Source organism: Pundamilia nyererei, unplaced genomic scaffold, assembly GCF_000239375.1.
Source record: "Pundamilia nyererei isolate P.nyererei 1_Seehausen unplaced genomic scaffold, PunNye1.0 scaffold00100, whole genome shotgun sequence".
In the NCBI taxonomy this organism is placed as follows: domain Eukaryota; kingdom Metazoa; phylum Chordata; class Actinopteri; order Cichliformes; family Cichlidae; genus Pundamilia; species Pundamilia nyererei.
Genome location: NW_005187501.1, coordinates 671940 through 687023, shown reverse-complemented (window position 1 = coordinate 687023; position 15084 = coordinate 671940). Strand labels below are relative to the sequence as shown.

At 38.5% G+C, this 15084-nt stretch overlaps 1 protein-coding gene across 1 annotated transcript in view; it reads left to right on the top strand.

Moving 5' to 3' along the window:
• The first annotated feature begins 4251 nt into the window (after nucleotides 1-4251).
• The window catches only part of opn7b (opsin 7, group member b), a 95708-nt gene continuing 84875 nt past the window's right edge, over nucleotides 4252-15084 (top strand). The window contains exon 1 of the mRNA XM_005740428.1: nucleotides 4252-4299. The gene's annotated coding sequence lies outside the window, so the exon portion shown is untranslated. The remainder of the gene's footprint in view (nucleotides 4300-15084) is intronic.

Genomic DNA, 15084 nt, shown 5'->3' with positions numbered 1-15084 from the left:
CACCTGCTCTCAGGATTCCCCAGATCGCTCACCTGCCCGGCTCTCTGCTCCAGCAAACACCTGTCGAAGGAATTCCCCTCCTGTATCCTTCTCTGTTTGGACACCTCAACACTTACCACAGCTCTGCCAAACAAAGTAAGGAGACTCTTGTCTCTTTCCTTCCCCTGTGATTCAGTATCTTGAGAAAAAGATGTAATAAACCTTCCATTCCTGTGAAACTTCCCTTCTGTTGAGTCTTCTTTTGGGTCCGCCTTTTTGATCCAGCCTTTCGGCTGTCTGGCAGACTTGTGTTGTTTTTTTGCTTATTTGTCCTTAGATTTTCTTTTTTGCCTGGCATGAGAACATGTGAAGGAACATAGATCACATACTTCACTCTCTATGTTCTATATGAAATGGTATATTTGTAATAACCTGCTTCCTCAGGAAAGCAATCAAATCCTTAGTTTGCTAGATTCTGAGAATAAACAGGGTATGGTGGCTGTGATTTTTCTTTATATGCAAACACTTGAGCTAATGACAGGAATGAAGGTGGAAAGGACATATTTTGACTGTGGGTTCATGACTTTGTGGTGACATTACTTTCTAATTTGAGTAAGGACCTGGCAACACAACTCGGTGATAATGTGGTAATAGTGGTGTAATAAAGTGGAAACAAGGAGAGCAGTAATGTGTAAGTTTTTACCAATTAATTACCACTTTTGTATCCAAGTAATTATATTGTATCAACAGCAGATATAGTTTGTGTGACAGGCTAGAAACAGGAGGTACTAATGTGGAAAATAGTGAATACTCAAGAGGAAAACAAGCTAGGGCTACAGAAGAGGAGCGAGCACAAAGAGAGCAATGTTTTTTTTAAGTGGCAGGTAATTTAAAATGCAATTGTTCAAACAATTCAACAAATTTCAGAAACAAAGCAAAAATACTTCTCACACAGTTTGTCTGCCAACTAAAGTTACAGGTGCTGTATTTCCCAGGAAGAGAACAGAGTGTGAGATGGCTTCACTCACAGAAGGTGAAAGATGTAAGAAAGGCAGGACAGGAGAGGAAGAAGAGAGGTTACATTTAAAGTTGAGGACTTCTCTGCAATATCTGTTAAATTGGAAATTTAGAGCTCACATGTAACATTAGGACAAACAGATTAGCTTGTCTTGAATTTAGAGCCAAACATTGTGTTGCCCTGGTGCAGAGTGGCTGTGTGGAGTCTGTTTAGATGTGGAGACAAATACTAATATAACAAAAATAGTTATTTTTGTTTGTTCTCTTTGCACAAAAATAGTTAGTAGAAATGTTCTCTAAAGACTTTTTACTGTGAGTACATTTCAGAGTCTGTACTTTATCACTTTGACTACTTTTACTACACTTTTAAGTATTTGTACTAAAATTAAAAAATGTGCTGATAATGATGAAGAAGACGTTGGCTCCCCCAGAATAAACAAAAAATTCATTGATCAGGAATTCTTTGCTGCATGCAAATTTTTACAATTCATTCATAAATAAATCATTACATTCAAAGGACTTTAGACTACAAGAAACATTTGCCCATACAGCACTTTATTCTGGAGGAAGCCAGAGTACCCATGGCACAGAGAGAACATGCAAACTCCGTACCAAAGGGCCCTTCTGCAGAAGATTCAAATGCAGATCGTTTTTTCTGTGGGTGACAGGTAGCCACTGTTAGCCCCTCTTCTGCCCTGTACTAGAGAAGAATTGCACATCCTTATACTTATGTTAGATGGGCTATCAGTGATGGGCTATGGGGTATCACCATGTGTGCACTCAGCATTTGTTACCTAGAGCCTGTCTCATCTGTCGTTACAGTTTACATGTCAAGTATGCACCTGTCCAACACTGTGTTGTCTCTATGTCTGTCTACAATGGAACGAACTCTGCTTTCAACAGTTGTCTTATTCTGCAAAATAGTATGCAAAACTCTAAAATCCTCCCTCATGTATTTTTATTTTTCTAGGAAAAGGGGAAATAGGTGCAGACATAAATGGAAATAAAGCAAGGGTTTTACAATTTTAAATAACTTCAATGTCAGCATTTAGTTTGGTCACCCTTATTCTTCAACACTGCCTGAACTCTGTTAGATAAGCTTTTTTGTAATATTTATACGTAGTCTTCAAGAATAGTTCTCTGGACTTCTTGAAGGACATTCAAAACTCTTCTTCAGAAGTGTTTTGAATGTGTTCGTGACCTTTTGTTCAATTCTCTGCTTAAATAATGGTCCCTGGGACTCTGGGTAGGCAGACTTTGCTCAGTTGTGTGTTTTTATATTCATGTATGCTTTAACTGCAGTATGTTTGGGACCACTGTCATGCTCAAGAATTAAGTTGTTGCTAGTCAGATGTTTTCTAGATGGTACTGGATGGTGGACTGAGATCTGACCGTACTGACTGTACTGCACTCATAATTCCATCAATTTTGTCAAAATTGCCGTTCAAGACCAATAGAGCATCTATCCCTATCTTTTTGGCTCTGTTTAGTCACTTCCTTTTTTATATTTACAGTAATTTGAATCTGAAAATGGTGAGGTACAGGACTGGACTGAAGAACTTTGACAGACCATCAGAAAGCCTGGAAAACTATTACAATCTGCCTCCTTTTGAGACACACAACAGTGTATTGTTTTAAATTATTACCACTGTTAGGACATGCACAGGGTTGGTGTGACAGCATGATGATGCTAGGAATAGGGTAAGATGAAGGGAGATGATAAAGACGAATAACTGAAAGAAAAAGACTAAATATGAAATTTTAATTTGAGAAATATTATCTTTTTCATAACCATAGCTACATTTTCAATACACTGCAAGCGATGCATATTAAAAAAGTGGGGTCAAGGGCAAAAGACTGGAAAAATTCTGTAATGCCATCGCCCATCAGTATGTCATGTCACACATTCAAGTCATGAAGACAGATGCGACATCTCAACCAGCTGCGACAGCATGGCCGGCATTGTTTTCAGTCTGTCTTTCTGTGTTTGTGTACTAGTGGTAAAATGCGGCTCTGAAGACACCTGCTGTAGCTAAAAGTAGCACAGAGAGTAGTTTGGCAGATGTATATATATCTGCCTGTATGTGCATAGATTTTGTTAACATGGTGATGTTGCTATTGCTGAGATGCATTCGCTCAGACCCATGAATGCTGAATAAGGGGCACTGGAAATTAATCGTTTCCCACTTTACACCCCCGTCACACAATCTTCTGAAATTTTCATGCGTTTTAACTCCAGCTGAGACAAATTTTTATCTTGTGTATGAAAATGTAAATAGTTTATAATTAGTGTGGTCTGCAAATTCTGTGTTGTTGCAGCTTTTGGGACCCCTTTTTCTCCAGCCTTGTGAAATTCTATTCAAGCAACTTGGGGAGCAAATGCACCCACACTAGTGTGACTTTGCTGGTAGCAATAAACTGTGCTAAGGGAGCGAACATTAAGCATGACATTTTGCTTTCAGTTGCACTTCAAAGTCAAACCTGTGCCCCAGTCCACTCCCGAGAACTCCCCACATCAAGATATTCATTTTGTGCGCGTGTGTCATTGTGCCTTTGCATTCTCACGGTTAGCTTTCTGTTTTCATCTTTCTCTCTTCAGTGCCTCTGTCTTTCTCCTGTATAGTATGTTAAATCTCTAAAATTCAATGTACATCAAGGGTTAGGGCTAAAAGTGAAAATGTGATAACAGAAAAAAATACTGGGAGGAGAGATTGTAAAGAGGGAAAAGTAACTAGAATGAATTGGAAAATATAGATACATTAAAACCATTAAAGAGTATTTGGGGTAACTACAAGGAGAACGTGGTGTGTTAAGAAAAATGCTGGAACATAAAAATTGAGAGAGATGTACGCGTGTGTGTGTGTTTGTGAGAGAAAGCGAGGCAGCAGATGCAGTGTGGAAAATGCATGTGTGTACAAGAGCGAGATTTAAGGGGGGAGAGAGAGACAGAGCAGAGCAACACAGACTGGTGAGAGAGTGGGAGCTGCAGACTGAGAGACAGAGGAGAGTGCTGGAGAGAGCAGAGACCGGCAGCACAAGGCAGCATGTCTGTTTCTATCTGACGACTCTTGGATCTCCCCGAGCACAGCTGTCGGGCTGCTGCTGCTGACGACTTGTGTGCTCACTCGGTGAGGGAGCGCTTGAGCGCGTAGTATACACCAGAGTTTACCAGTGGCTATGCATGTTCAACTCTACTGGTTTTCATAGCACTACCACACGTGTGAGAAGATTTAACCAGCTTTGCACTGGACCTGACTCAACACCCATGATCCCCAGCCAACCCTGGCATACCCTCTCATTAAGGTAAGGAGATCATTTATTTTACTGACTGGATGTGTTTGGTGTTGTAACCAGACTCGTACAACTTTTCTGTTTCTTTGCTCAAATACTGAATTTCTGATTATAAAGTATTGCTGTACAAGCTTTGTAAATTTAGAATAATATTTTTTTTAAATAAAGAAACTACATGTAGCCAAGTACATCTTGAGCTTGTCCCAAGCTTGTTCCAAGCTCAAGTTTCACTGTTTATTGTCTGACCTGCTTAACATGTACACACATTTTTATAGACTTGCTTATATCAAGTGCTGAAATCCCAAAGCTCTTACATTACCGAATTAACGAAGACACAATCCTACTATATGTTCTTACATCCAAGAGTAACTCTTTTCCTTAAGGAGTTAAAGCAATAAAAGGTGACTGGGTGAGCGTGTAAGTGTAGGTTTAAAAGATTATGCTGTTGAGTTATTTGGTTTTCTTGTTTCATCATCTATTGAATTAAAGTCACTTTAAATCTGTCATGTGAATCACAGTAGCTATGGCTAAAACACCTTTGAGTCATTTACTCTGTACACCGAGTGTATTTTATAAGATGAAGATTCTATTAAACTTTGATTAACCTTTAGTAACATGGAGCAAAATGTACCCCCTGCGACTCGGATTTCCCGGTTGATGTGTCTGTAAATTGTGTCAGTGAATGTACTTGTAGTGAAGACTCTCATAAAACATAAATAGAGATCATCAGTGTCTCTCCTGAGGAGCTTGACCAAAGATACGTTGCTCCCTCAGTAATGCCAGCTGTATCTATCAGAATCTCTCTCTGTCTCTGCGTGCCTCATGTTTAGACTCCAGTGTGTCTAACTCTATTTGCTTTGGTGTTTTATGGTGAGTTTACCATCAGAGTTTGACATGGAAAGGTCAAATGTGAATAAAGACTTTCTCGTGTTAATGAGCTAAGAACAAATCCTTTATGTTGGTTATCTTATGAGCTAACCAAACAATACTCGATTTGATTTTATCTAATCAATTCTGCTCAGTTACAATGATGCCTTCTTGAACTGTTGTATGATGCAAAAGCTTGCCCAAATAGCTAAATCAAATGTGATTGCCTTCAAGCTTTTTGGTTCTCTAATTTAATCACAGCTCGATAAAATCTTTATCAAGGGTGTTTAGTGCTAAAGATAAAAACAAAAGTATCACAGGGAGAAATCTAACCGCTTGTGCATCTGTTAATTTGATGATCACAGCATCGCTAGACTAGAAAAGCCTGACAGGCAAAGCAAAGACATTTAATTACTTACGGAGGCTATATACTGTACAAACCAGCTGCATAATATTTGACTTGTAAAACAAACAAAGACTCTAAAGGCAACTTGTAGCATTAGGCACTAAAACTTTAGCAGCAGTCACATTGTAAGGTTGTTCTTACAGCACAGAAGATACATCAAACTGAAAACAAGTCAATGCCTAGAAGTCTTTGGTGTGTCCTCTAACCATTCCTCAGCAGCTCTTGCAGTGTGACAACATTAGAGATCAGAGCCAGCCTTTACTTCCAATGCACATCACTATGCCCACATCCCTGTCACCTATGCATTGGTTTTCCTTCCTTCCACTAACCTCTGCAGAACATGGCCATCTGACCCTTTCTACCCATCACAGTTTGTCTCTTTTCAAAAATCTCTTAGGTCCTATCACTTACCCACATTTAGCTCTCCAAGGAATGACTGTGTCTAATAAGATATATACCCCAGCTTCCACCCCCTCCACATAACTGACACCTTTGAAACAGTATTAATTAATCTCACCTGTCAGTAGCTGGTAATTGTATATGTAATGATGAGGATCAGACATGGGAAAAGATTAATGTTAAGGATTCAAGGACCACAAACGCCTCCACTGATAAGATATCAGCAGAGGCAAACAAAACACTACGTAGCCACAGTAGTGATTTTAAAAATGAACATGATAAATATCTGAGATACATAAAAAGTACTGATAAATTAAAATTTCAGTGAATTTCAGTGGAAGGTTTAGCATTTGAGAATAATGCAGGGTTTTAAATCAAACAGGGAATTCTGTGGAGTATTGATTTGTAGTGGGACTTAAACAACCTGACTAGAGGCAGTTGCAAAGTAGACTTCTATGTGAAAAAGCTGACGTTTGAATTTCAAATATTTTAATCAATATGAATAGAAAGATCAGTCCGAGACGAGGACCAATTTCTGGGGCACATCTTCAGATGAGCCCAGGAAGCTAGAAGTGGTACTCTGGGCGATTGCATTGAAATCTGCCCAACAGGATATTATTCAAAGCCTTCCTACATGGGTCTTCAAGTCTTCAGTTTAAAACTGATCCACAGAGTCAAAAGCTTTATAGATGTCAATAAAAAGCTCAATGTTGCATGCTGTTTTTTATCTGGATAAATTGTATAAGTTGCCACGGAGAGATTAACCCTCTCAGGCTCAAAGTAAACTTTTTGTTGCTAATGCACAACCAAGTCCTGCAGTGGTACTTCTGAGTAAAAAAAACCTCAAATAAAATATGTATGTGGGGTAATCAGGTTGTTAGTTTTTAACTGTTGCAAATCGGCAACGACTGCCTTGAGAGGGTTAAAAAGATATGGCAAAAGCAGAGTAATAAAATCCACTGCTAGCTTTAAAAAGTAAAAGTTTGAGGTTAAAAGGACCTGCCGACTTCCTGGCTTGTGGGCTTCCAAATGTTTGAGGGCTTTATGCACCTGTGGGACTGTCTCTGGAAGAAAATTAAAGGAATAACTTCTGAGAATATTATCATTAGAGCAAACATTAGAGGGAATCTGATAAGTAATGTTAAGAGAATCAGAGAAAATGAAAGTCTTGTTCAGACTGGCAAGAATTTCAGCCTTATCAGAAATTCTTTATGAATCCTCAAAGATCTTTGTGACCTTGTTTTTGTTTCAGACATTTTAAAGACCAAATGATTCTTTAATCTTAAAAATTGAGCTATTAGTTGCAGGTCTAACATGAAGTTATGAAGACATCCCTTTGACTTCAGTGAATGGTGAATCTTTTTGTCTTTCATTTCTGACATTTAAGATCCTCATAATAATCGCTGGTTGATGCCCTACTTATTATGAAAGTATACACCTATTTGTGGCACATGTTTAGCGTGTGTGGATGAATGCGTGTATGTATGTGTCATCTGACTCTGACTTTATTTATTTATAACCCATGATATAACCCAGCTAGTCGCACTCTGTGACTTTATGGAGGTGTCATTTCAAGCATCAGTTTCCACATCAATGAGGGAGGGAAGGCGGGTTGCAGTGACGTACCAGTGGGTGTAAAAGGCTGAGTCCACAATAAATCAGGTTTATGGAGCAGATGAAGGAGAACTCCCAAGTACCTTTGTATTAGGAAGGTGATGTTTTATATTGACCACTCACCACATCTGCTCTTTCTTCAAGGTGATTACATCATGTTGGTGTCCTGATGTTTCCAGACTACTACTTTTTACTCTATTTGCTCCTGTTATTTTACATCTTTCCTTTAAAATGGGTTGAAGAGTTGCCAGAACAAATTAATGTAATCTATTTAGTTGGGGAAAGTGCTAGCATGCTAGAACGATAGTCAAGGTTACGTCATTGATTATGAATAAAGAGGGCATGCACACACACATGAACACGCACACACTCAAAAAAAGCCTTATTACCCTTGTTTTTTATGGTGAGATGTAAGTGGAAGAGGTCACTGACGGTGTATAGGAGTGCATTATGAATGAAGATTCATCATATTTCCAGTGGAAAGCCACACATGTGGTTATTATGTTCACACACAAACTGGCGGAAAGGCTCATTGATCCATTAACTCAGACCTTCCCAAAGTGTGGGGCCCGCCCCCTAGGCAGAGCCATTGCGGGGTGGGGGGCGGCATGAAAAGGGAAAAAAACCCCAAAAACAACACTTGGACACTGCTAGCATGGAGCGCCCACACAAACGCAAAGCAGGAGATGAAGCATCGCAGAATATGTTTCCAAACCAACTTCATTCTAAGCCAAAGACTTGAAAATATGGTGAAGCATATCTGCCCTTTGGTTTCACCTGCACAAGTGCCAGGTCTCCCCTGCAGAATTGGTTTTCCCTGCGTCGGGAGCACGCGCCTGGCTCTCCAAACAGGATCCCACAGCTGTTTATGTTTTTAGACTCATTTTGCACAGAGAGACATTTTTTTTGAAAAATGTATTGATAGCAATGTTGAATATTATTACACAGAAAAAAAACCAACTACACGTAAAATAATTACACCATGATGCTTCTGCCTTTGTAAATAGAGGGACAGTAACTGCGTCTGTATATGTAAGCGTGTAAAACCTGCAGATAGAGACAAAATACTGTTAATCTGACTATCTGCCATTCTGCAATTCATCTCATGTAAACAATAATGTGGCGCACAGCTGACATGAAAAAAGGCACATACCTTTAACGTTGCATGACGAACTCTGTATTCCTCGTCCACACGTAGACGCAAAAAATGAGTTTTAAAAAATCTCAGTTTTCGGTGATTCCAAATGCCGTTTACGTGTGGACACAACAGCTGTGTTTTCAAAAATACCTGTGTAGGTGCGGACGTAGCGTAAAAGAGTTAGTAGTTTATTTTCTTACTACCTGCAGATTACTTGTATTTGCTTAATTGTTTACTAAATATTTGAGGTGTGAAATAAACCACAATTGAGCAAAATATGGGTGTGTGTGGTTGGAGGATGTGTTAGCGTGCGTTAGTGTTAGCGTGCGTTTGTGTGTGTGCGCGTAAAACAAAGGGGGGCCCAGCAAAAATAAATTTGGGAACCACTGCATTAACTTGTAAAACCAAGCGTGTGGCTGTGGGCCAACTAAATCATTTTTCATTTACTTTTGCTAACTTGATGTCTGTCATTTGAATTTCATCTTTTTGCACATTTAATGAAGATGCAGAATGAATGTTTGAGAATCTGACAGGAAATTAAATGATAATCTACTGTTAGTAGTTGATGTATTAGTACATCTTAATATGCTTCTACCATAATTAGCTACGTCGGTATAATTGAATTATAATTGCATTTAGTCAGTTACAGTGTATAAGGACAGTCTACTGTGCAGTGTTTTTGTGTTATTACAATCAGTCCAAGTCTTGGGTGATAGAACGGCAACTTGTTTTTTTTATTACTCTGTTTGGTCTAATGCAGCAATAACATTTATTATCTTACAGTCAAAGTAATAAAGGTCAAAATTATTTATCGCTTGTTAAAAAAATTCAAACAGTCTTTTTATAATTTTTATCCTTTATATGAAATTTTACAGGCTTAAAACCAAATAACAGGATCAATAAAATAAATATTTTACATATCTGGCCCTCCAATAACACTGCTCTTCACTGCTTTTCCAAATTAAAAAACAAAAATAAATAAAACCCAATACAAAACCATATAAACAACAGATCACAAATCCCAGCTTCATTCAAGAATGTCTTAAACAGAAAGTTGGAAAATGCTGCTTAGGGCATTATGAGAATCAGAAAAAGTGTAAAGCACATAGTTTTCTACAAAGAGCTTTTTTAGCTGTAGTCTGATCTCAGAGCTTCTAAAGACCATAACAATTTTGTCAAAGATTTCCCCTTCTTCCCAGCACAAATCAGCAGAAATCACAGGACATGCCCAAGGGATAATGTGACACCGAAGAGCACAATACACTCTTTGCTTTCATTCTCATTTGTTTCTTACCACATTGAGAGTTTAATACATTACAAATACACAGAACGGCTGAGAACCCCAATTTACATCAAAAAGACCCTTTTTTTCCTCTCTTTAGTCTATTTATAGACTACTTCATTTGAAATCCTTAGCTTTTCCTTGTACGCAGCACTATCTCTACTCTATGCTTTGTATGTGGACCATATGAAATTGCATTTTAACTCATTCACTGCCAGCCATTGGCAGTGAATGAGTTAAACCCATTCACTCATTCACTGCAATTGACGGCTATAGACGTCAATGGCAGTGAATGAGTTAAGGACAAACACAAAGAGCTAATAAAAGTTAAGAATTTCTTGACTTCCTCAGTGTGTCCAAAGAAGCATTTCTTTGCAATTTGGTGTCCTAATCTGCAACTTGTGTGTAGGAATGCAGTTTAACAGCATTAATTAAATGAATCCAGTTTGGAGTTACTAAAGTGATTCATTAACCATGTCTTGACTTTTTACTTTTGCTGCATGGAGAAATCATGTTTGCTTCTCACTATCTGCTCTGTTGCAGCTGCGGGCTCAAGTAAAAACAAACACAAGGAAAAGCCTCTCAATTCTCCAACCTACAATGAATATCAATTATTGAATTGGTAATATTTTGCATGCATTTTACACCTAATGTTTGCTGAAGGCAGACACATTGCACTTCTTGCTTCTCATCAGATGTTAACACTCTGAAAGCTGAATATACACTGTGTAAGGCAAGAGTCAAATGCCTGCCAATAAAACAATTGACTTTGAGTGGCTGTAATTTGACAGTAGCTGTGACAACTCATTGAGGTAGTAATGGTTCTTTAAAATGCTTAGTAAAAAATCACTTCTCTGAGTTACCATATCCTACAATACTAGGTGTGACATCATCACATGAAATAATTTGCCTTTGATTGTGATGATGCCTAGCAACTAGAGTGACAGGCTACACCCATTGCCTAGCAACAGCGAAAAGGCACCTAAAATGAGACCGCCGACCTCTAACTTCAGGGTGCACTTACTTGAGTCCCCAGCAGTGTGCCTGGATAATCGGTTCTCAGAAAAAGTACAGCAACACACACAGAAGGAGACTGCTTGATTCAGTGTATGTTAGAGATTTACACGTTAGATGATGTGCTTCTATGGCTGAAAAAAAAAGTACACAGAACATTTTATTTTTTTACCATGGTTTTAGATTTAATTAAGTCAATAGTGAGTGTGCATCACTTTAAAGGCAATTTTGCACCTGCGGTTCCTGCTTATCACACAGAAACTACCACAGGTAATTAGTGGTAATAGCTTAGAAATCACACATTATGACATTCTTGTTACTCTACTATCACCACTTTATTACCGAGCAGTGCAGCCACATTATTACACCCAGTTTTTGACCCTTTATTTTCCAATTATATTCATTTTAGTGTAATGTTACTCAAATGTGACCACTGTTGCTGCCACGATACTTGGATATTCAGTGGTTATTACTTTGGTAATTGAGCTGTAATTATTTAGATTTCATTTTTGCCTTGTTACCCTACTTTTACCACTTTATTACCGAGCAATAATAGAATGGGTGACTAAGATGTCAAATGTTTAAACTGGGAAAATGCACCATTTGAAGAAAGAAAAAAAAAAAGTAGGGACATTTCGATTTGATGACAGCAACATGTCTCAAAAATAGAGCTATGTTTGCCCATCTTTAGCTTCCCCTTTTCTTTTAACAACAGTACGTAAATGTTTGGGTACTGAGGCGATCAGCTGCTGGACTTTTGGGAGAGGAATGGTGTCCCATTATTTTCTGATAGAAAAGTCTAGCTGCTCAACAGTCCAGCTGTATCCATTTGTTTCATCATGCAAATGCCACCAGATATTTTCAGTTGGCGAAAGGCTGCAGTATGTTGTTTATGCAAGGCCTTGCCTGAAATTATCTGGATGAGAAAAGAGTTTTAACTAAATTCTTTAAAAAATAAATAAATTAACTAATTAATTAATTTTAAAGTCTTTAAAATTAAATTTGCAAATTACGATTAAATACGTCCATCCATCCATTCGCTTCCGCTTATCCTTTTCAGGGTCGCGGGGGGCGCTGGAGCCTATCCCAGCTGTCATAGGGCGAGAGGCAGGGTACACCCTGGACAGGTCGCCAGTCTGTCGCAGGGCCAACACACAGGGACAGACAACCATTCGCACTCTCATTCACTCGCACATTCACACCTAGTGGCAATCTGGATTATCCAATTAGCCTATCCCCACAAGCTGCATGTCTTTGGACGGTGGGAGGAAGCCGGAGTACCCGGAGAGAACCCACGCAAACATGGGGAGAACATGCAAACTCCACACAGAAAGACCCCGGCCTGATGGTGGAATTGAACTCAGGACCTTCTTGCTGTGCGGCAACAGTGCTAACCACCGTGCTGCCGTGATTAAATACGTATTAAATAAAAAAACTAAATGAATGAAATTTAATTAAAATGTCAAAATTAAATTATTGACTAAATAAAATTAGTGACTTACACTGTTGCCAAAGGGTGATTGAGAATATGATGCTATCATAAACATGCTGCAAAATTTGCAGTACTACAAGCTGAAGTCCCTCATACAAAATGTTTTTAGTCATGCTAATTAAACAGTCAGGATTTCAAAAGAAATCATGCTGAACACATTTAACAACAGCTATATTTAAAAGCATTTGTATTATGAAGTAGTCAGAGGGAAACTTTGCAGTGTGTTTGTAAGCGATCTCATATCACTGAAACTGCATACAAAACAAAAAAACTGGCATTTTCTACAATTTTAACAGTGAATCAGTCTAAGATGATGCAGGGTGAAGTGGAACAAGAAGGACCTTCCACACTGAGGTGTAGATGAAGAGCTGCAGGCAACAGTCGGAATCCAACTTCTGAGCAAGGTAACCAGCTCCTTTGACTGTGCCCTGCTGTTTCACAGGCTCACGTTCAGCATAAAATCAGATCATAATGGTTCCCTGAATAAAGAAATAATGCCAATTGCTCTCTCCCTTTCTCATCAAAACATTAGCAATTTCTTTTTGCTTCCCCTAGAATTGTGTAATTTCCAGCATTGAACCATTTAAGCTGTTTTGTTAGGAGCAGCTAATCAGAGTTAAATGTCCAAATAGAGTGTTTTTACTCAGCTGTGTAGCTGCAAATTGGTTATGGGTTTAGTTTTCCAAAACTCTGCAGAATCTGCTATGGATAAAGTTACAGTAATAGCATCAGCCAACTACTGCCTGCAGTATAAAGACTCACATGTTCAGTCAGTCCTATACTGTGAATTGTTAACCTAATGGTTGCTGTAGTCAGTGAATTTAAGAAATCCATGAGGAATTTCAGTGGCTGCTTAGTGGCTTTTGGTATGTTCGTATATTCAATTCTATATTGAAATTATTATACAAAAATTTCCAGGTTACACAATGTTCATAAAGTTGGCTGAAAAAACAGTCTTGCTTGCTAGCTTTACAAAAACAGATCATGTGATGTGGAATTTAATTCTATCTACCAGGCTGAGACTGTGGCCACAGTAATTGCCCACATTAAATGGTCTGTGTACAACATTAAAAAAAAGCTTCTGTGTTCACAGTCATTTCAGAGTTTAAACAGCACAGAAGTAATTTTCATGTTTCTTTAATTGGTATCATTTTTAACCTCTTAAGCCCCAACGCCCCCTGATACGGGGGCAAAAAGCAGGAGATCAGGTAGGCTTGGGGCTTAAGAGATTAATTGGGATTTGAGGATGTCACAAGTAAAGTTTTCACTGAGGGCAAATAGTACCAGACTATACTGGTACTAATTATGACAATGGTAAATGCCTTAAATACCCAACTGTGTCAAATTAGGGCGTTCAACTCTCAGCCTAATGCTCACACTATAACCACCTTTAGTGGAGGGTATCTTTTCATTTTTTTTTTCTCTAAACACTGCATCACACCGTTCGCATGTATACCGTTCTCTTCTGAAATTCCTCGGCTTGTCGTACAGCCTTTGTTTTCTTTCTGTCTTTCTTTTTTTTTTACAGCCTTTCTTGAGCATAGTTTTCTTTTTGAAAAGCAAAATTGCTACTTGAGTTGAAGCTGATATTCACCTGTTAATCGAGTTCAGCTCCAAACCCACTTCCCTTCTCTTGTGGTTCTCTCGCCCATAGTCATAAGTTCCCTGGCTATTAAAAATTGCCCTCAGCGCGAACACAACTTAAGTGTTGATGTATTTAGTATGGTGCAATATTGACATTATCGCAAGTGGCACAATATTCATGTGCTGTGTTGCCTTTTTAAAATTAAATTTACTCACATTACAAGGAGATTAACTCAGGTGAGTCAAAGGTTGAAAATAAAAATCTTTTCTGGCACAAACTTTAACCTTATAACTCTATAATCAAAAGTGTTCACCCAACGCACAGCTTTAGTTAACTATACAAAACAGTAAACCGGTAAATGACTGACAAACATAAATCTAAAATGTTCAGACAGCTCTTTAAGTTTTGTTGTGACATGCTCATATCATTCCCCACATTTGATCTCCTCTTGATGAAATAAACAGACGGTTTAAAAATAAAAGTGTTCTTGCAGCAGTAAGCCCTGGCTGCGCAGCTGCTTCCTACATGTCTGTGTCACCGAGTTATGTGTGTTATGTACTGTATATGCTTCAGTAGAGAACATGAACTTATGTAACATGCTGGTCTAAATACCATAACTGATGCAGTGTGGCTACACTTTACATTCTGGACAAATATTATAAAAATGAAAAAAGAAATGTAACTGTGTCGTAATTGCAACCAAAAAATAAGAATTAAAAATGCTTGAATTATATATATTTGACTGTAACTCTCACATTTGACTAAGCATTGTAGACACATGAGCCCATGCTGCATGCACACTGTGCTTTAAGCTGTTTAATCAGCTATTGTTTAATACGGTTACACAGAGCTGAATCCAGCCTTTGACTCTGACTTGAACATTTGCCATTTACAGTACCCGGATGCCCGGATGAGAAATGCTGTATACTTTGGCTTATGTACAGCAACGTGTGTGTGTGTGTGTGTGTGTGTGTGTGTGTGTGTGTGTGTGTGTGTGTGT